This window comes from Camponotus floridanus, unplaced genomic scaffold (genome assembly GCF_003227725.1).
Source record: "Camponotus floridanus strain SB8 unplaced genomic scaffold, Cflo_v7.5 scaffold126, whole genome shotgun sequence".
NCBI lineage: Eukaryota > Metazoa > Arthropoda > Insecta > Hymenoptera > Formicidae > Camponotus > Camponotus floridanus.
This window is the reverse complement of record NW_020229244.1, coordinates 282,337-305,249: the sequence shown is the minus strand read 5'-3', so window position 1 is coordinate 305,249 and position 22,913 is coordinate 282,337. Positions and strand designations below refer to the sequence as shown.

Genomic DNA, 22,913 nt, shown 5'->3' with positions numbered 1-22,913 from the left:
CTCTCTCTCTCTCTCTCTCTCTCTCTCTCTCTCTCTCTCTCTGTCTCTCTCTCTCTCTCTCTCTCTCTCTCTCTCTCTCTCTCTCTCTCTCTCTCTCTCTCTCTCTCTCTGCTCCTACTTTCGGTCTCGCACTTTTGCCTCCCTTCTTCCATCTCGCCCCCTTCCGCGTGATTATTCTTCAAACACCACCGTTCTCTTATATGTTTAAACCTCGTTCTTCCCTTCTCCCTCCGCTCCCATCCTCATTTCTTCTCCTTCCCGACGTCGCTAATGTAAACCATTTGTTTCCTTGTGCTCGCGGCGAGTGTATATTTTCTGCTCCATCGTTGAATTTCAATGACGTCGGAAAGCGACTCGTAAAACTGTTCCGCGTTATAAAGGGCTCCCTTATTCCTAAAACGTGCCCCCCGCGTGAAATTCGGACGATGCCAATAACACGTGGTGTACGACAATTTTCTCTCTCTTTTTCTCTCTCGATTGCGCGTTCCATGCACTTGGACGGTATGCAGTTCGACCCGTTTTGGTAAAACACGCGGAAACGCGGACGGACGTATTTCGCGAAAAATTATTAACGCGCCGCATTTGACCCTTCCGAAACAGAAATGAAATCGCGAAAATAATAGAACACATTATCCCGTTATTTTTTTATTCTTCGATTTTTCTCTCCCTCTTTTTTTTCGAGAATGCGCTTTGTGCGCGGAAAATGCGGTCGCTTAAATATTTTAAGTGTCGAAAGCGCGAGTGGAAAACGCGTTATTTATCAAATGCGCGCTGATATTTAAATATGAATCTCGCTAATGGATGTACATGAGAATATATTTGCCATTTGCTACGAGCAATTATTTCGATAACACGATTGTTAATATCTCGGAAATTTTGATCATCATCATCATCATCATCATCATCATCGATCTTTGCAAAAGCCACAAACCAATTTCTCTGTGCGAGAAAAATTACTCTGTAACAAAAAAATATTCACGGATATTGAAGGAATAATAAAAAAGTAATAATGCAAAATAACTGTCAATTTATACTCGTACAGAATGTTTTATTTACAATAATTATCGTATATGAAATAGAGGAAAATAAATAATCACACTGAAATTGAAAATTATTTGGAGAGCTTTATAACATATAATACATTTTTATGCGGTACTGATTGCGCTTTAATTAAGAATTTTAATTAGTTTGTATTAATTTTGTATTTTAATTAGTTTGTAACATTTGCACGATGCGAGATGTTAAGTCAAAAGATTATGTCGCGAAAGAGGAAGCAAACTCGGCAAATGAGATATATTAAGTAACAAAATTCCAATCCACAAAGTAAGAAACAATCGAAAGCAAGCTTCTTATCCGAACGGTCAACAACGGAAAAAAAAAGAAATAAAGCGAATGATGAAACGAATTGGTGCCGCAGCTGCCGTCATGTTACGACCATAGTATCGCGTTTAGGTATGACATAATATACGAGAAACTTATCTCAAGAGCAAAGAAACAAAGTCACCTGCGGAAACAGAATGTTACATTGTTCCTATCGCGATCATCGAATCCCCTAATCGATATTTATGCCACTATTATTTAAAATCTTGTAAGGAGAGAATAAATATCCTGCCCAAAAGGCATTGCTAATCTTTCAATAAGTAAAAATCTCGAAATTTCAATTTGAAAAAATATCATGATTCTTCATCATAATAATAAATGATATTTTTTCTCGGAGAGAAAAAAATTACAAAATTACTCATCTCTTACAATTAGTAATAAGCTAAAAATAATAATTGCGTATGAAAAAAGTTCTCTTGCCTGAAAATCGTCGAAACTTTTTTTCAATATTCCCCATCAGGCATTTGTACAGAGTTTATAGTTGAGGGTAAAATACGTCTCGCGCGAACAATATTTTATTACAGTAATTTTCCTTTTTATTTATTTATTTTTTTTATTACAGTAATTGTTTTTCTCCTTTCCCCATTTTTTTCGCCCCAGTTTCTGGAGTTTTATCCCCAGGCAACCGGCGCCGCCTCCCGATATCGAGAGCTCGCTCTCCCTCGAAATCTTCGATTATAAATCCACGACGCGAACACCTGGACGCGAAGTCTCCGCGCACTGGCAGATTCCTTTATAATTCTGCGGGGGCGGACGGAACTCGTGACCCGCTTCGCGCAAAATTGCAGGTGTCGCGCACCGATGCCGGGCTCGCTTTCTCACGAAGGCGCGCGTTACCGAGAGGACGTATATTAACTGTAACCCTCTGTCATCCTCCGCGACAGAGCCAGCTACCCCCTCGCGCCTTCCCCTCCCCCCTCCCCACGTACGTTATAACGTTTCTCCATTCGCGGCGCGAAATTCTTCCCTTTTACCTCCCTCATAAAGCGCGATTTGCGCGCCTGATGCAACCACCGCGGCTGGCGAGAGATCGCAATATTTCCCGTAAATCGATGCATCCACTTTCGATGCAATTCGGCAACCGTTCCTACAGGATGTAGCGTCCCGGAAAGTGCATCTTTAATCTTTGATGGCAGATTCCTCCTGCCATCTCGAGTCTGAATTTTTCGCGTTCGCAAGCAGATATCTGAACTGCTCAGTGCTTTCCGAATAATTGCGGGAAAATGCAAAAGGGACGAGATTAAAATTCATGACTTGAAAATTAAGGATTAATATTAACAAAGGGAATTATGGAAGAAGAATAGTTAAACTTTCGAATCCGAGTAGAAAATAATATTCGAGTTGTCGAGTTTATTAATTAAATTAAATACATCTGTTATTAATTAAATTTAGTTTTAATAATTAAATAAATTAAATGAACGGCCGATAAAATAAATGTTTACAAGGATTAAGTTTATAAGGATAAAAATTGAATTTCTTATAAGAGTGAAAATTAAACGTTAACTCAACCCAAACTGGAAACTTGCAAATTCATAATCTGTCATAAATTTTCAGCCAAAAATGATGTTCATTCTCGAATTGAGAAAATTTTGGGCAATAAATATAGGCATTTTTTATAAGGGTGAAAATTAAACGGAAAATTAAAATTAAACATTTAATTTCGTTCATCAAATTTATATATTCGTAATCTACGAGTCATACATTATGTTTTACGCCAGAAATTAATTTTTCAATTCTGGAGAAAATTTTGGGCAACATACACTTGCTCACACTTTTTAATTTCGTAATTCATCAAAGTTCTTTTTTTTTTTTTCATAAAATGCTTATAATCTGAATATTCACGAATTTTTCCAAACTAAATTCCCAAATGTGCGAGATCGACAGGTATCAAAGATAATAAGTAAATGTGATTTGGGAGGGTGAAGATTGGATTAAAGTTAATACAACTCTCGCTCGTGGGGAAAGTAAAATGATTGAGCATAAAAGTAACTGCCTTCTAGCGGTCGGGGCGGTGTTAGTAGAGCAAGTCAGGGCGAATGAGAGCGCGAGAGGGAGTTTTTAATTTAAAATTCGATTAACCTTGCAATCCCATTCATTCGCTGCGTCGCTATAATATTCAATGTAAAGCGGCGGCGCAGCATATTAAATATATGAACATGCCCTCGTTCGAAAGGCAAGCTCTGATCGTAACTCGAGATACTTTCGCGCGCTTGTTATAAGTCTGGAAAGCTGGAAAAAACAGAAACATTAAGATTCAACTTTCGAATTATTTAATTGCTATGAATAGAGCGACTGTCGAAAACAATATTTATTTTATAATAAAAATAATAAAATAATTTTAATAAATAATAAAAATAATATAGTAAATTTTAATAAGTGCTTTTTCTAAAAATCAACTTATCTCATATTCTTGAGAATATATTAATATAAAATACATTTTATATTATTACATTATTATTATTTTTATATTATATTATATACATAAAATATATTTTATATTATTATTACATTTTACATTATATTATTATATTATAATTATAATTTTAATAAATAATAAAAATAATATAGCAATTTTAATAAATGCTTTTTTTAAAAATCAACTTATCTTATATTCTTGAGAATATATTCATATAAAATACATTTTATATTATTACATTATTATATTATTACATTATTATTATTTTTATATTATATTATATACATAAAATATATTTTATATTATTATTACGTTTTACATTATATTATTATATAATAAAACACATTTTTAAAAATTTAAAAACACATACATTACAACTTTGGCAGATAGTTTGATACTTTTTTCAGAATTTTACATAGTGTAACAATCCTGTACTCCGCAGGAGAAAAACGGGGCAAGTATAATGTGGTTTGAAAGTAAGAAATATGACGGTGCGGTTATTGTCGCGAGTCCTCCCCGATGTTTGTACTTGGGATTACGCGAATATGGCTGTCTGAAGGTGTTAGGTGCAAGAAGCAAAGGCTCCACCGAGATCCGCCCAGATCCTCGATGACACTCCGGAGAGAATAAGAGTCAATCTGTCGGAAAGAATCATCCACCGACGAAGACAGGACTTATCATAATCTCGCTATACTTCCCCATCTGTTCTCCCCCCCTCCCTCATCTTTTCTCGCACGAGCAAGAATGTGACATCTCGACCAGATAATGTACAAGAATCGAAACGAAGAAATTATATTATCAAAAAAACTAGATAGAAAAAAAATTATTGGAAACGGAGGAGCCTTTTTTATATAATTTATATTTTACATAATTTATTTTTTATATAATTTTTATATAATTTTTTTTATACGAAAAATTTTTCTTTGCTACAACAAAAGTGCTACATTAAGGAATAATTCGACTCTGACATTTGTACGAAATCAAAAATGGAAAAAAAAAAAAAAAAAAAAAAAACAGATATCAAACAAGGATTTTCATTTTTTATCTCTCGAAAAAAATCGCATCCGTTAAATCGCAAGTAATTCGTTCATACCTCGTGAATGCTGCATCGGATACTGTAATCGTAATGATGCGGTCGGCGATTATTAGCAAATGAACGTTGCGGTCAACGCGTATTGCAATCGCGTTATTCGCGATATGTATACACGCTCGCGATTCCGAATTATTTCACGAGTCCGCGCGCAATCTATTTTCATTTATTTATTTCCAAGCGAGTTTATTTACCGGCGTTAAATTTCCAGGGCCCCGCTGCAGTATACGCGGCTAATGTACGTACACGATGATCTTTGATTGATATATATTTGCGCGCGCATAAAAAACAAAAAAAAAAGATACGCGATAAACGTCAGAGAGCGACCTGCATAATGCGCGCCGTATTATCGCGTCGATCCCGATATTCCCCGATGCAGACCGGGAATATTCGCATGCGAAACACGATTGCATTATGCGATGCTGGCTGACGCGAACTGCTGACGCGGCTTATGATATTTTCGCCGGTTTGTCGCCATTTATCGCGCCGTTAAATTCGCCGCGTGCCATTTTAAATCAAAGCGTTTTATTAATTTACAGGAAAATGGCGAAGCCGGAGGTGGGAGGGGGAGAGGAGAGGAAGTTGTCCCGAAACACGCAACGCGGGTAGGGGACGTAAAACGTACAGGGTGGCCCCGAACGTTCCAGCCAGACTTTGAGATCTTATAGGAAATTTAATTCTGAACAAAAAATTTTCCTATAAACGTGGGTCAAAAAATGCCTCCTTAAAAAGTTATCTAGAAACTAAATAAATTTCTTGAAGAAAATGATAAAAATAAAAAATAAAAATCTTTTTCTTTTATAAAAATAAAATAATTTTTTTACTAATATTTTAGTAATAGCACGTAATAGTAGAAAATGAATAAAGACGTTTCTCAAGAAATTTATTTAGTTTCATTTTCTTTTTATTTCATTTTCTTTTCACTTTTTGCTTTTCCTTTATCAGAGGTTTTTGAGCGATAACTTCTTAAGGAAGCATTTTTCGATCCATGTTTATAGAAAATTTTTTGTTCAGAACTAAATTTCCTATAAGATCTCAAAGTCTGGAACGTTCGGGGCCGCCCTGTATATATCTGAGCTGTATAAAATGACAGATGGAAATTTCATAGGCCAGTAGAGAGAGAAAGAGAGAGAGAGAGAAAGAACGAGAAAAAGAGAGAGAGAAACATGTCTGCTTATGAATTCTCATCCATGACAAATGCAATTCCGTGCGCAGTTAATTATTGACGCGCTCTCGATGGTGTTTCGCTAATAATACAGTCTATAACGAATCAGAGAATTTCATCCGGCTCACTTAATCGCTGTCAATATTAATGCAATTAATAAGATATTCTTTTCTCTTTCATCCCCTTTTCTGCCATTATTTCGGCGTGCAATTTCTACGTGTTCGTGAAAACTTTAAAAACATCCAAGATAGGAAAATTGAAAACGATCGGATAACCAAATGAAAAAATGTTAGATAAAACTTGCAAAAATTGCTGAAATGTTTTTGCAACGTTGAATAAAGAATAAGACAGAAAAATCTGTCGGCGAATTAATGGCGAATTAATGACCAAAATTAATCAATGTTCCAATACTACGCGATTAGAATTATATTTATAAAAGATACAAAATCGCAAAGATGTTCTCTCTAAAAGTGAATCAATGTATTATCTCTAAAAAATTGTAAATAGTCATTGATTACTACTGTTAAAAGTACAGTACCGTAAATCAGTGATATTTTATTGAAAGAATCAGTTAATAATTTTGATTGCTTCAATCAGTAATATTTCTCAAAAATCAGTAATATTTCTTTCTATCGTCAGTAATATTAAACTATAATTCATCTCTTCATAATTTTCATGAAGTCGTCAGACATTTATTTGTCCAACTTATATAAGATCAATTTAATACCTGAAGCCTCTCTATTGAGATTGCATCAGAAATTAAATCGAAGTAATACTTCTAATTTTATCTATCGCTCTTTCCAAACTTTATATAATTCTTATGACTAAAACTAAATACGAGAGAGATAGCGAACGAACTGGCGATTACTGGTTTTACAGCGAAATTTACTGGTTTCATAGTAAATTTTATTTTAACTGACCATAATCAGTGAGATATAAGATAAAATAACAAAAAAATAAGCGTTTCCACTGAAAATCAGTAAAATACTCACTGATTCTCGATGAAATCTTATTTTACTGTTTAAAGTAATATTTTCATTGATTCACTTTTCAAGAGCTAACATGTATTATTTTTGTTCGATTTATTCGATTCTATTCTATTTTTATTCTATTCTATATTTATCTCCCACCGTTTATTTCTTTAATATATCGGTTTACTGTATCTTTCCGAATTTTTTCACCTGTTATTTTATTCTTTAGCATCAATATTATCCTCTTTCAATGTTACTGCGTCTCTCTTTTCCAATAAACCTACTACCCGAATCGACCATTGAAAAATGTGAGACAAAGATAGAAATGGGAAAGGAGGGAGAGAGGAAAAATCTGTAAGCGCGCATTTCGATTCCGATTACCAGGCGCGCCATCATTGCAACCCCTTTCTCGTACACGATTCCGTAATCGAATACCGTACAGTCAGCCCGGCCCGTGGGGGTGTGTGGTGTGCACTTATCAGAGGTGGCCCATTCTTGCTCGTTATGTCGCGACTTCAGACTTGCCGGGGGTTTGCCGTTTACCAGATCGGGATTCACACGTCGGGGCATTCGCCCCGTCCTGCCCTTTCAGGCGCTTTTGCCGTTCATAAAACGAAACGACGACAAGTCGACTGCGACCAACCCCTATTGGACTTGGAGCGCGCGCCAAACACCCCATTCCCCTTCCCTCTAACCCCCCCCCCGCCCCCGCCCCCTCCCCCGCGTGCTTCTTCTATACTAGCTTGCCCAGAATCGACCACGTACTATTCCTTTGTCACCTTTGGCCTGGCTCTCCCGACGACCACTTCGCGCTCAAAGAGCATCGGTATATCGTGCCACCATCTCCGAAATTCGAGAGCGAGTTTCCTCCCAGAAGAGCCCCCGAGAATGGAAGACGCCACTAACGTGCGCATCGCCGCATCACGTTCTTCGATATGCGGCGGGTCCTAGGCAGTTTATATGTTACGTGGGGGTGAGACGGCGGAGCATATTACGTAAGTAATGGCGATGAGGTCTTTGGGAATCTAGAAAATTGCCATCGATAGGGAAGAGGAGCTATCGCCGCAGGTAAATTTCCCAGGAGATGTAAGCTTCGTTCCAATTATCACTTACATTTGCTTCATATTGATTTTAGATTCCCCTCTTTCCTCAGAAGAAGAAATAGAAATTCTGGAACTGAGAGAGAAGTAAAGAGAGCGATCAAGGAGAATTAAAGACAGATCAGATATGGTGATTTAGAAATCGTAGCACGTACATCTTGACAATTTTGGAAAAATCAAATTATCGTGGGCAAAATTCTGTAATGTTATGCTTGCAAAATTAAGGATGTTTTGTATGTACAATCCCAGCAAAAAGTAGCTGAAAATCAATATTGACGAATACATCCACATCTAAACAGTGATAATGTCATGTAAAATTCATCTTTTTTTATTAGAAAATTGAAAGACTGCAATTTATTATTATATCTCTAATTCAGGAATGGTAATTATTTTTGCACCTCCGAAAAGGATGTTTTGTATGTAAAATCGCAGTAAAAAGTAGCTGAAAATCGATATTGACGAATATATCCACTTTTGGTGTATCTTGAGTTCGAAATTGTGTGGAATATTACAATTTGATCCTACAGTGCAGAGATGTATTTCTTAATATTTATTGCATTTTTACTGAAATATTCCGAATGAAATGGTTAACTTTTGGCAGAGAATTTCGCCTTGTGAGATACATGGCTAACTTCATTAAATTATATTTAATATATTTTTAACCAGTTAGAAAGCGTGGAGAACCTGGAGTCTCGAGGGATTTCTCATGTATTGCAAAAATCAGGGAATTCTTGTGGAATTCTATTGGGATTCGGGGAATTATTTTCAAAAATTCCTTTCTTGGTAATGTTGCTTTTAGATTGTAAGCCGCCAGGTCAAGAATTATAGGTTTAAAATATATTAAGTATGTTCAAGCATTCTAACAAAATATTGAATATACTTTTTTATTGTAAGTTTTTGTGATAAAAATGGAAATGTGCAAGTGAAAAATGTTTATTTTTTATTAAAGTTATTCAATTTTTCCCAGCATTTATTTATAAATCTAGCATTTAATACGTGAAAGGTTCTGTCCTTTTTCTCCATGTGAATGAAAAACAGGAAACATGTAGAATTAAAAACAATTTACTTTAGAAAATTGCATTAAAAGTTTACTTTTGAAAATTAAAAAAATTTTTTAAATACTCCCTTTATCTAAAATTGTGACCAAAAATATCTGGCAAAGCAGAGAGTTTTCAGAGAATTTTGTTTACAAGGGATTTGAGTTGACATCCTTTAATTCCGAGTTATAAACAAAAAATTAAAAAGTGAAGAATATATGATAGATCTACTTCATAATGCTCACAATCAGATGCTCTGATTGAACATAATTACGTGCTAATTTTAATAATAATAATTTTTATTATTAGTCTATCAATTTCCTTTTAAATATAATTTAAAGTTGTTTTGATTGTCTAAGATGTGAATGATAATAATAATTAGAATTTTTTAAGGATGTTTTGTATGTACAATCCCAGCAAAAAGTATATGAATATGAGAAATTGTGTAGAATATTACAATTTGATCTTAGATACAGTGCAGAGATGTATTTTTTAATATTTATTGCGTTTTTACTGAAATATTCCGAATTTTGTTAATCGAAATGATTAACTTTTGGCAGAGAAATTCGCCTTGTGACAGATACATGGCTAACTTCATTGAATTATTTTTAATATTTTTTTAACCAGTTAGTACTTGTATAATATTATTTGACCAAATATTTCCTCTGTATCTAAACTTTTGCAAATTTTAAACAAATTCTGAATATTATTTCCACGTGTTTTTGTCATTTGAATCGACATGGTTATACGTTTCCCATAAGAACACATTCGGTGCAAATTAAAATCCTTGTGAACGCTTATAATTAGTGAATCCTTATAATTAGTGAATCGATTTAAAAATTTTACTGAAGATTCTAAACATATGTAAGGACATTCTGTACAATTTTCATTAAATTCTCAATATTTTGAAAACAGGTACAAAATCATCCTTAAGTAGGCTAAATCATCACTGAATCTTTCCCGAAAAAAGTTTTGCGACATAAAAAAATTCAAAGAACAAAAACGTCATAATCGCGAAAAAAAAACATGAAAAATGAAGAAAGAAGTCGACAAATAGAATCTTAAGGATCGATAAATGGAACCTCTCGTGGAAAAATGTCTACTAACCGGTAAAAAGTTGTTTTTCGTTTCTCTTGGACTTTCTTGCGTCTCGGCGATTGAGTGGCTCAACCCAGATGATCGTCGAAGTGCAAAGGGTTAACTCGGCGACGCCGGGTTCGCTCTCCCACGAAGGAGAGCCCGGGGTGTCGAGCCGGTCTTCTCTTCTCACGACACGCGGCGTAAAAACGAGTCGATCGGAACCGAGCGAATTGGTTCGAATTACGAGATAGCGTTTCGTTTCGTCATCGAGATCGCCGATCGAGGCTACATTTCGCCCTGTACGTTATGCAGATACGTGGCTGATCGGTGCAGCGTAACCGCGAAGGGGAAAGAGTGTGAGAACAAGTATCGGATGGTTTAACCGCGAGCAAGTGCTCGATTTTTCTCGTACCTTTTTCTCGTGGGAAAACGCGTCGTTTTGATAAAAGCCTCGCCGTTCGAGCTCGAAGGAGGAATTCCTTTCCCCGAAAACAATTCTGTTCGCGCGCCGCGAAACAGTTTGCTTTTATCATGTTCGACGCGAGATATACATCTATGTTCATGTGCGTGTTATTATGACGCATTCTTTTATTCCACTCGTGTGCTTGTCCATCGACCGTCATTGACACCGCACCGCGCGCGGAATTCATGTAATGATGAAAAATTCGGATGAAGAATTCGATATGTGTTCACAAAATTTGTGAAAAAGTGCGGGCATCTGTTGCCCCAAAATTTCCCCAATTCGAGACTAAACTTTATTTTCGATTAGATAAGATAAAGTTCATACGCAAGTTTCAAGATGGATTATTGTTCCAGAAAAAATGACTGATGAATATTACATATTTTTCAGATTAGAAAAAATGGGTACTTTTGGGTACTTTTTAAGTAAAAATTAAAATTGGGTACTTTTTAAGTAAAAATCAAATAATTAATTATATAAAATTATATTAATTTTATATAATAAATTTAATTAAAAATTAATTTTATATAATTAATTATATAAAATTAATATATAAAATTAATATATATATAAAATTAATATATTTATATATAAAATTAATATATTTATACATAAAATTAATATATAATTAATATATTTAAAATTAATATATTTATATATAAAATTAATAATAATAATAATAAATATATAATATTATATATAAATATAATAATAATAAATTAATTAATAATAATAATTTTTATGAGAATGAAAATTAAATGATAGCATCAATTCATCCTTTTAATTCAAAAGTGAGATCCAATTTCGAGTTGGGAATTTTAACTTGTCCATATTCTTTCCAAAACATTCTTCTCCGTATCTTCGAAAGCCACGTTAAAAGTTTAAGTGCCAAAGTACATGTGTATTATCATGGAACAAGAAGCATTTCCTTCATTCGCGAGACGAATCTATCCGATCTCTTTTTGCGCGACGCGCTGGACGAGTCCCAAGACTTCTGACCATAAGTTTCGTGACGGATTCTTTGGCCGATTCATCTGACATTTGTGCGAAATTGTCGAGACTAACTTTAAAATTGATTTCACGTTCTAGGTTTCTCTGGAATGCAATTATATTAAATTTAACGGAAAATTTCATGAAAATGTACCGTTTTTATTACATGCAAAAGTTTAATTAACTCGAGGCACATCAATAGGGAGTATTAAACGATAAATTCGGTCGGAACAATAAATTCTGTATTTGCAAAATTTCATTATTCCCTCCAATTAAATTATTCTAAAAACATATAAAAGAGTCGCGCGGGAGGAAACTTTGGCGTTAAATTTGATAACGAAACCTTTGACCGAGAGCCGACTCCGCAAATTGGCCAGAGGAGAATATTAAAATCGGGGTCGGCCGGTATTCTAGGATACTCAATATACTCGAGGGTGGCTAACTGCCCCGATCTTTCTATCGGTATTCACGCGGTGGTTCGAGCGGTTATAGGGGTTGATGGATAGAGATGAGCGCGCGTCCGCGGACGGCAGTTAAACCAACTTTGCTAATCTTCAAACTAATTTTGAATTTAATCCGCGGTCACGTATAGCACAAGCGAAAGCCGAGAAGGGCCGGGAGAAACGGGACCGACCGACGCTACGTTCTCGTCGTGGTAATAAAATTATTCGGACATCTTCCCTCGATAAAACGTCGATCTCTGACTTAAGGGATTTCTGCTCCGAAGCTCTGCTTCGCTGGAGATTAACCGCCCATAGTAACTAGAAGGGGAGAGAGCCGGAAGAGATAGCGGCGGAAATTACAGCTACGTTCGTCGAGGCTTCTACGGATTAAGTGCATCGTAGTTTAATGTTTACTGCGGAACGATAAAAGGATGGGCGGATATAAAGCCGTGAAATCAAATCCTCTCATGAGTGCGCCAGCGGATCGTTTCGCGTGTGCGTGTGGAAATTTATAAATTATTACGCAAGTTGTAGCTTGATATTCAATGTACGTGTAATTCTTGGTAATTTTGACAAATAAGTCCGACCGTTAAGCCAGATATAAATTATTAAAGACTCTACGAAATTATTAAATATCAAACTGGAACTCTCTTAATAATTTTCACGAGCACTCGCAGGAAATGATACGCCAGCGTCCTTTTTCACGCGAATATGTTTAATGAAAGTAAACATTTTTTTTATTCGATTAAGTAGCTGAATATTTGAATATACTGCTTCCATTTCAATCGGACTTTTTATTCCCCAAAAAAAATTTTACTTTATTTCAAATGTTTAAATTTTCAATTTTGCAAATTTACGCTTTAATATATTCTCTCTGGTAATTATAAATGTAATGAAGTGAAATAATATTTTCGGTAATTGTGCACTTTACGGAGGATCCCACCGATTTCAATGATCTTCACATATGTTGTCAAGCTCACTCTCCTGAATGAGTATCAAAAGGTTTTAAGCGTCGCTCTACTATTTATTAAAAAATTATTAACGAAAAAAGTTTTACGAATTATGTGCATTTTTTAAACATTTTGTACGTTTTAAGAGTCAAGGTGAAATGTACATGCGTGGATAGAGTGTATTCCGCTCTCCTGTAAAGGAGGCTCCATTTTCGGAAGATATAATCTAACCTAAACCTATTTCTAATTTAAAATTCAAATTTCGTTTGAGATGAACCTTCCTTCGCGTGAAAAATTGCAAACCCATGTGAACTTTACATGGTTTTATCTTACAAAGTACTTTGAGACAGTAGGTTTCAGCTCCCCCTATGGAGGGCTCCACTTCCGGATGATATAACCTAACCTAACCTAATCAAAACCTATTCTGATTTAAACCAAATTTTAATTTTAAATCGATGACCTTTGCTAAATATTAAACATATATTCCATCAAATATACCTTCTCAAACGTGCATGCTGTGGCAAAATCATATTATATTCATTAAATCTTTTCGTCAATAACTTTTTAATAAATAGTGATTAAAGCCTTTTGATTTACTCAGGATAGTGAGCTTGACAACATATGTCAAGAAATCATTGAAATCGATGAGGTCGTTCGTAAAGCGCATAATTACCATATTTTCAATTAAAATATAAAATAAAATTCCTAATCGATCACACAAATCGATCAAACGATTTTCCATTCAAAAAATGGGTGAAATTATAACAACTTTCCCGCAGACGGAGAGACGTAAGACCTCGTCGTCCTTTGCTCGAGCAACAAAGACAGCTCGAGAAGAAATTCAGAAATCTTCGGGTTACGGGAACGAAAAGCGTTGGAGGGAAATAAAAAGAGAGAGTGGCGACGGGAGGGAAACGAGCGACCCTTTTTATCACCGTGCTTACGAGTAATTCCCGCTGTTATTATTACACGACTCCGTAATACTACATGCCAGCCGTAGCGTAACGCCGCATTACGTTAATATTAGGAAGAGTAGATGCAACGCGCGGCCTGTATAATTACCGCATTTCTAAGTAAAAAGCAACACATGCCGGGAAATAAAATAGTCCGCCGTGTGTGTATAACACATATAAACCGCGGGGTCGCGTTTTTTTTTCACGCGAATTTCGAAAACTCGCGTCTACCGCCGCCTCCTCTCCCCTCCTCCCTCCCCCCGCCCCAACCTTTACCCCTTTACCCGCGGGTGTGACCTAATTTTAAGAGAGAGCATCTGCATCCCGCGACCGCGTCCGATTTCAACACGCCTGGCCCCATCCGTTTAAATGCACCGCACCGTGTCGACGAGGGTGAAGCGAGGTTTAAAGGGCACCTCTCTTCCTCTCTCTCTCTCTCTTTCTCTCTCTCTCTCTCTCTCGCGCGCGCGCGCGCGCTCTGCTCTTCTCTTTCTCTCTATCTTCCTAGCGGAAAGTATTTTCGAAGACGCGGCACAAATAGGTTTATCTCATTCGCCAAAGTTTGCCTAACTCTTTTATCGTTTTAAGCGGAGCTTACTCGAGGGGGAGCAAATGCGGTCGCAGTTTACTTCGCGCGCGTTCCCCGAGATCAATATTTCTTTTCCCGGTAGGAACGATGACATTTCGCGTCGGTTCAAATGTTACTTAACAGAATCGCGAATGCAAGCGACGATCCAACATGTATTTTTGCCAGAGAATTCGTTAAGAATGTTTTATACTTATTTTCAAAACATTGGGAATTTAATGAAAATTGTACAGAATGTCCTTACATATGTTTAAAATCTTCAGTAAAATTTTTAAATCGATTCACTAATTATAAGGATTCACTAATTATAAGCGTTCACAAATTATAAGGATTTTAATTTGCACCGAATTAACATGTGTTTTTATGGGAAACGTATAACCACGTCGATTCAAATGACAAAAACACGTGGAAATAATATTCAGAATTTGTAAAATTTGCAAAAGTTTAGATACAGAGGAAATATTTGGTCAAATAATATTATACAAGTACTAACTGGTTAAAAAGATATTAAATATAATTCAATGAAGTTAGCCATGTATCTGTCACAAGGCGAAATTCTCTGCCAAAAGTTAATCATTTCGATTAACAAAATTCGGAATATTTCAGTACAAACGCAATAAATATTAAAAAATACATCTCTGCACTGCACATCTAAGAAACTGTAATATTCCACACAATTTCTCATCTTTAGAATACACCAAAAGTTAGATAAGATATTAAAGTAAGATATTGGTCAATATTGATTATTAACTACTTTTTACTGGGATTGTACATACAAAACATCCTCAAAAAATTCTAATCATTATTATCATTCACATCTTAGACAATCAAAACAACTTTAAATTATATTTAAAAAGAAATTGATAGATTAATAAAAATTATATAGATTTATTATATAGATTAATTATATAGATTAATAAAAATTATTACTATTAAAATTAGCACATAATTATGCTCAATCAGAGCATCTGATTGTAAGCATTATGAAGTAGATCTATCATATATTCTTCATTTTTTAATTTTCTGTTTATAACTCGGAATTAAGGATGTCAACTCAAATCCCTTGTAAACAAAATTCCCTGAAAATTCCCTGCTTTGCCAGATATTTTTTGGCACAATTTTAGATAAAAGGACTATTAAAAAATTTTTTTTATTTTCAAAAATAAACTTTTAATGCAATTTTCTAAAGTAAATTTTTTTTAATTCTACATGTTTGCTGTTTTTTATTCACATGGAGAAAAAGGACAGAACATTTTAAGTATTAAATGCTAGATTTATAAATAAAATACTGAGAAAAATTGAATAACTTTAATAAAAAATAAACATTTTTCACTTGCACATTTCCATTTTTATCACAAAAACTTACAATAAAAACGTATATTCAATATTTTGGTAGAATGCTTGAACATAAATAATATATTTTAAACCCATAATTCTTGTCTTGCCGGCTTACAATCTAAAAGCAACATTACCAAGAAAGGAATTTTTCAAAATAATTCCCCGAATCCCAATAGAATTCCACGAGAATTCCCTGATTTTTGCAATACAAAAGAAATCCCTCGAGACTCCAGGTTTTCCATGTTTTTTCTAACTGGTTAAAAATATATTAAATATAATTTAATAAAGCTAGCCATGTATCTGTCACAAGGCGAAATTCTCTGCCAAAAGTTAATCATTTCGATTAACAAAATTCGGAATATTTCGGTAAAAACGCAATAAATATTAAAAAATACATCTCTGCACTGTAGGATCAAATTGTAAAATTCCACACAATTTCTCATACTCAAAATACACCAAAAGTGGATATACTCAATATACGTCAATATTGACTTTCAGCTACTTTTTGCTGGGATTGCACATACAAAACATCCTTAATATTCGAAAAAAATTTGCTGCCAACGGAAATACTCATCTTTAGCGGCGAATATAATTATCCGGAAAATGCACTGCACTTGTACGTATATATTTTTTGTCATTTAATTCATTTCGCGAATTTGCCGTGGCCCATAGTAGAAAGCGAACAGAAAGAAATGCAAGAATTTATTTGAACAAAAAACGCAAATTTTTGCGCGAAAGTATCGAGAAAAAAGGCAGCTTCCAACATTACGCTCGCTTTATTATATTCGCGGAAAAAGGATCTGATAATCTAGACAAATCCATCGATGTGACGGAAAATTTTCATCCGAGGTGTATTTCGGCTGGCAAATATAATTAGCCGAAAATATGTCATTATTATCCCTTTTGTAGGAAAACGCGAAACGACGTCGGCGACGCAAAGGAATGCATTAATGCGGGAGGAATTTTCCTCTAACGTGTATTTCGAAGGCCGAGCGTAATTAGATGTCCCATTATTAAGCTCCTTTAATCTATCCCGGAGATCCCTTTTGTACGAGAGACCCTCGCGCGAGGAATTTATTCAAACAGAACGGAACAAACGCCACTGCACCCGATGTATTGCAAAAAAATTGCGGTGCTCCGAAGACTATAGTCGCTTTATAATATTCCCCTCGGGCGACAGAAGCAATTTTGTTCGCGCAGGAGAGACCTTTCCGTTCGAACATTCAAATATGCCGAAGACGCTCGCTTAAGTTTCCCGCTCTTAAATGCCTCCTTTTATGTACGCGCGAAATCTACACGAGGAGAGAACGAATTTCGCTTATTTTTCCTTCCCTCTCGCGCGACTTCGTGTGCGGCTACCCTCATAAATTTATCGCATTCTAACCGGATGGCGTTCGTTGATCGTTGTTTAACCTTCGTGCACAGCCACGGCCGCGATCGGATTTGCACTATTTTCTCCTCACCGAGGGGATCGCATGCAATGCGATGGCTCACGTGGATCGCCAGGCTATTCGGTTCGCACGTGTGGGATTCGATCTTTCGACATACGGCGTGGAAATAAGAGAGAGAAGGCCCGCATCCTCTCGCTCCATTTCTCGGAAATATATATTTTCATTAATGAATTCCGTCGAAAGAAACATTTCGAGCGGAAGAGCCTATTTGTATCGACTTCCTCCACCTATATCTATATTTCGCTAAACGAGTATTTATTATATATCTTTGTGTCTATACTATCTGTTAAATAAATATTTATTTTTATATCCAGTTCATTTCCTGAAAACTTTTCCCGTTCCTCTCTCCAAATACTTCCCGATAAATTTTATTTCACGAGACGACGCGGTCTTTTCGAAACGATTCAAGTGTCCTTTATGTATAAAAACAGATTTTCAAATAAATTATATTATATCAATTATATAGTTATTCATAAAATAAAATTGATTATTTATAAAAATAAAATTAGTTGTTCATAAAAATAAAATTTTTATTGCCAATTCGTTTCTTTTGATCCATTGTGTGAATGTTTCTGAATGTTTTTGAAAATCTACAATTCGTATCTAAAAAGATTTATAATCTTTTTTTTTTTTTTAATAAAAAGTTTGTCTCTATTGATTTCTCTCTAGATTCTCGTCATAAAATGAAATAAAATTTTTTATTGCCACTTTTGCTTATCCTTTGTTTCTGAATCCTTTGTCTTTGAATCTACAATTGGTACACCTAGAGAGATCTATAATCTATGTAATCTTAATTTCTCTCTTTCAAGTACAAATTTTTCCCCTATCGATCTCTCCAGTCATCACAATACTTTTAAATTAAATTGCAACCTATCTCGATTCGCCGATATATTGGCGAGGAAACTGGTATGTCCGGATATCACGACGATGCCTCGAATGGGATTCGAAAAATTTTCGTCTCCTTTTGAGAGGGGAATTCGCGGAATTTGTAGCCCGGCTCTCATAATACGAGAGGATACCACGGTTCGCTTTTACTCTTTTATATGAGCCCGCGTCCGCCATTTACGTAAATACTACGATTTCCTCCCGGTTTAGAATTGCCGTTGTAAAATTGCCGCGACCGAATACCGTATCCGCGTTGACATTTCCCTTGATGGGATGAGCCGCTTCCGGGGGAAGGAGCGTTAAACGCGGCATTATGATGACAAAAATATCCGCTGCCTGTTATATTTCGTGATGAGGAAAGCGCATTGTGTTTTCCCCTTCGGGCTAGGTCTGATATCTCCCTTTTCTCTCTCGCGATACAGAACGCTTCAGAGACTAATCCGCGAATTAATCCGCGAATACAATGTATACAATAATTATATACTAGAAACCTTCCTTGATTAAAACGAAACTAATGTGCCAAAGATGGTATCAAACTACGTTATAGTTATCGAGAATACCCATTACAATCGATCCAAGCTCGATGAAACGTATACTCCCTTTGTCTTTTGCCAATTGTAGGTTAGGTTAGGTTTGCAGCAGCCGGGAGTAACAATCTGAGGTTAGGTTAGGTTGCAATAGTCGGAAGTAAAAATACAAAAGTCGCAGAATCAAATTTCAACGATGCAGTGACGTAGAACAGGCTGCTTGAATTTTACCCCATCTCCTTGACGTTTCACGTTTATCGAAATGAAAGAGCGAAACATTTTTGAACCACCCTGTAACTGTGCATGTATAGGATTGAATGCGCTACATAAAGACGAACTGTTGTAATACAACGGAGATACGCGCGTCGATCGATTAAAGATATCCCGTCCGTGTCTGTCGTTGGGATACCCGAGACGTCCATTAAGGAGATTAAGCCTTTATTACTATTTGCCGGATGGGAGAATGAAGAGAAGACGCGAGTAGGAAAGAAGATGACGCGAATGCAAGGGCCGCGAAATTACGTCCGGCTGATTCGAGAACGAGCGTCGGATAATGGATGCTAAGTAAACGATCTCCTCTTCTCGGGCTAAATGATTTAAAGGTGGAAACGATATTAGCGCTATCGAGGTATCATAAACAAACCTGCTCGCTCCGCTTTAAGCCTCGATCGATTCTCCAGTTTACGAACTCACCTGAAACATAAATAAATAGGAATCGTTAAGCCGAGATTATGTATCGAGTGTCTTGAAAATTCTCGATTCGCAAGAGCATAAAGATGTCGTGTATTAACGATAACCTAACCTAACCTAACTCGTTATCGCCGTCCGATATGCTCGCATTTATCTCTAGAGGGTTTTAATTAAATACATATTCATCTCGATCTTATCTCACGTCGCAAAGCGATAATAAAGTAACGTGATGAAAAAGCTAATTCCAGAGACGCGAAGCTTATACAACCAAGTAAATTTACATGTAACTTTTCAATTTGCTCCATACGCAAATTGCATCGCGACTTTACCGCGCGGAGTGCACGAACATACGGCCAAATCCGGAGGAGATATGAATGGTAACGAAATGAAACACGTTGAAAAGACCCCTTTCTGCAGCTGCGATACGTTTTGGGCGTAATAAGGAGTACAACGTAACACGCGTTGTATGCATTTTGACGCGCGCGCGCGGCTAATGAAATGGTTTCGCTCGATACCGGGCGTCCAGGGCGAAACAAGATGTGTAATGGCAAGGAATGCGACGAATTAATTTCCATCATCCGTCGACGGAACCGCGGTCAGGATCGCGGCAGAGTCGTGCGTCACGTTGCTGACGCGCGACAGCCAGCTTCAGGAGGAGCTTTTCGATTAATTACGCTGTAGCTGTGTGTATATATATACAGGGTCTACCAAAAGTGTGGAAACCCTTAAATATCTCGGAAAATATACGTTTTACAGAAAAGTGTTTCCAACAAAAGTTGTAGGGTTTAAGAAGATCTATATACTGATTCTATCAGTTTGACCTTGGATGGCGTCGTCAAGGTCAGGTCAAGGTCACATTGACTTTTTTAAATGACACCCCCTACATTTGATTGCATATTCTTATAGCTTAATTCAAGAGCTTTCCAAAACACTATAATAATGTTCATTTTTATTAAGTACTTTGCGAGTTATGAGGGTTGAATGATAGAGTAGCGCCGGTATTAACATTATCCAAGGTGTACTACATGGAGGTTACTCGCTCGGATTTGCATCTGTTGTGTGTGTGATCCAGCTAACTAAGGCAAGATCGGTCGTGGATCCAGTCAGCAAAAGCAAAGACCCAACCAAATTACAATCGAGCATTTAAAGACCTGGAAAGCAATCGACATAGTAAACAGTAAATAAATTTGTGGATGCTCATTTATCATAATAATTGTTCGAAATGTGTGCGTGTGCGTGCGTGCGGTGCGTGTATACAGAGATCAGGTTAGGTTGCACCAAACGATTGCAAATGTGTTTCAATGTGTTAAAGTAAATGCTGAAAGTGGCTGCCATTTACTTCCTGACAATATGCTAATCTTTGGTAGAATGTAGAAATGACTTTACGATTCGTTTCAAAAGGTATCAAAGCCATTTCATCCCTTATTCGCTGTATCAATTCGTGAATGGTTTTAGGTTTTGTTCTGTAAACCTTACTCTTCAGATATCCCCATAGATAATAATCAAGAGGAGTTAGATCTGGTGACCGAGGTGGCTAATCCTCTCCTCCCTCATTTCCGTTCCTTCTTCCTATCCACCGTAGCGGAAAAGTCTCATTTAAAATACGACGTGGTCCTGCACCAAAATGAGCAGGAGCTCCATCATGCTGAAACCATATTTCTTGGAAATTATTTGGAAAAGTATTCTGTATGGCTGGAATTATTTGATCAACAAGTAATCTCTCATACCTTTGAGCGTTCAAATATTCTTCAAAAAAAAAACGGCCCTATTAAATAGCCATCTATTATTCCGCACCATACATTTATTTTTTGTGGATGTTGTGTGTGAGTTTCCCGCACCCAATTCGGATTCTCATCTGACCAGAAACGAAAATTTTGATTATTAACTTCTTCCGTTAAGGTAAAAGTTGCCTCGTCTGTGAAAACAATTTGATAAGGGAAGATGGGCCGGACATCTATTAGTGCCATCATTCTTTCACAGAAATGTATACGACGCTCCTCATCTCCGTTTTGCAATTCTTGAACGTATTGCAATTTATATGGATGGAACTTGTTCTTCTTTAAAATTCTCCAAACCGACATGGGAGCAATATCGTGAGTTTGAGCGACTCTCTGAACACTAGAATTGGGATCTTCAATAAATGTCTGCAGAACATCAAGTTGTTTTTCTTCGTTGGTTGCAGACAATGGTCTTCCTGACTTAGAGCGATTTCTTACGTTACCAGTTTGTCTAAAACGTTCTATTGTTTTTAACACAGTGGACTTATTAATTCGACGGTTCGGATACGTGTCATTAAATAATCGAACGACATCAGAGAACGATCTTTCGTTATCACCCCATCCACGCATCATGAGGATAGTGATTCTTTCACGTTCCGACAAGTCGCCAGCCATTTTTAAAACGTTTAATTTTAATTAATCGTACGTTGTATTTGGACGATAACAATTAATTTCTGCTTGCTCAAAGCTGAAGTTAGAAGGTGCTCGTTCTTTGATAGCTTTATACATTCTTAGTTGAATTTTAAATGTGAGTTAGACTGCATGTAGTGCGTCACATAGCGGTAAATGAAGGAACTAACGAGACGTTTCATACACGTTTTATGGAGCAATTTTTTGGCAATTTGACTTCAGCGAAATATGAGGATATGTTGAGGAATCGATCTTGCCTTAGTTAGCTGGATCACACACACAACAGATGCAAATCCGAGCGAGTAACCTCCATGTAGTACACCTTGGATAATGTTAATACCGGCGCTACTCTATCATTCAACCCTCATAACTCGCAAAGTACTTAATAAAAATGAACATTATTATAGTGTTTTGGAAAGCTCTTGAATTAAGCTATAAGAATATGCAATCAAATGTAGGGGGTGTCATTTAAAAAAGTCAATGTGACCTTGACCTGACCTTGACGACGCCATCCAAGGTCAAACTGATAGAATCAGTATATAGATCTTCTTAAACCCTACAACTTTTGTTGGAAACACTTTTCTGTAAAACGTATATTTTCCGAGATATTTAGGGGTTTCCACACTTTTGGTAGACCCTGTATATATACGAATGAGAGCTGGAGATTGGATGGCCGTGACTGAACGCCCTGGTGACAGTCGGAGAGGGGGGAAAAAATTACGGACGCTCCTATTATAGCGAAAAACATCGCATTCTCTTTCGGCTTTTTGCACTTTTTGTCAAACACGCGGATCTTGCCTGGATAAAATTCCACCCCAAAGTACTGTCATAGTTTTCCAGTCCAGATTGAAAACTCGCAAAACTCACTCACGTGCATGTACACAAACTGCAGGGGTGCAAAAAAACGTCAAATCTTTTTATTCTAATAATAAATAAATGGCTTATTTTTGTTACCTTACTCTCGACAAGTGAAACAGTGTATTATCGCTGAAA

The 22,913-nt window shown here is 36.3% G+C and overlaps 1 protein-coding gene across 2 annotated transcripts in view; it reads right to left on the bottom strand.

Moving 5' to 3' along the window:
- LOC105252384 (nephrin) overlaps positions 1 to 22,913 on the bottom strand; it is a 391,907-nt gene that overhangs the window by 209,848 nt on the left and 159,146 nt on the right. The gene's annotated exons all lie outside the window — the stretch shown is intronic.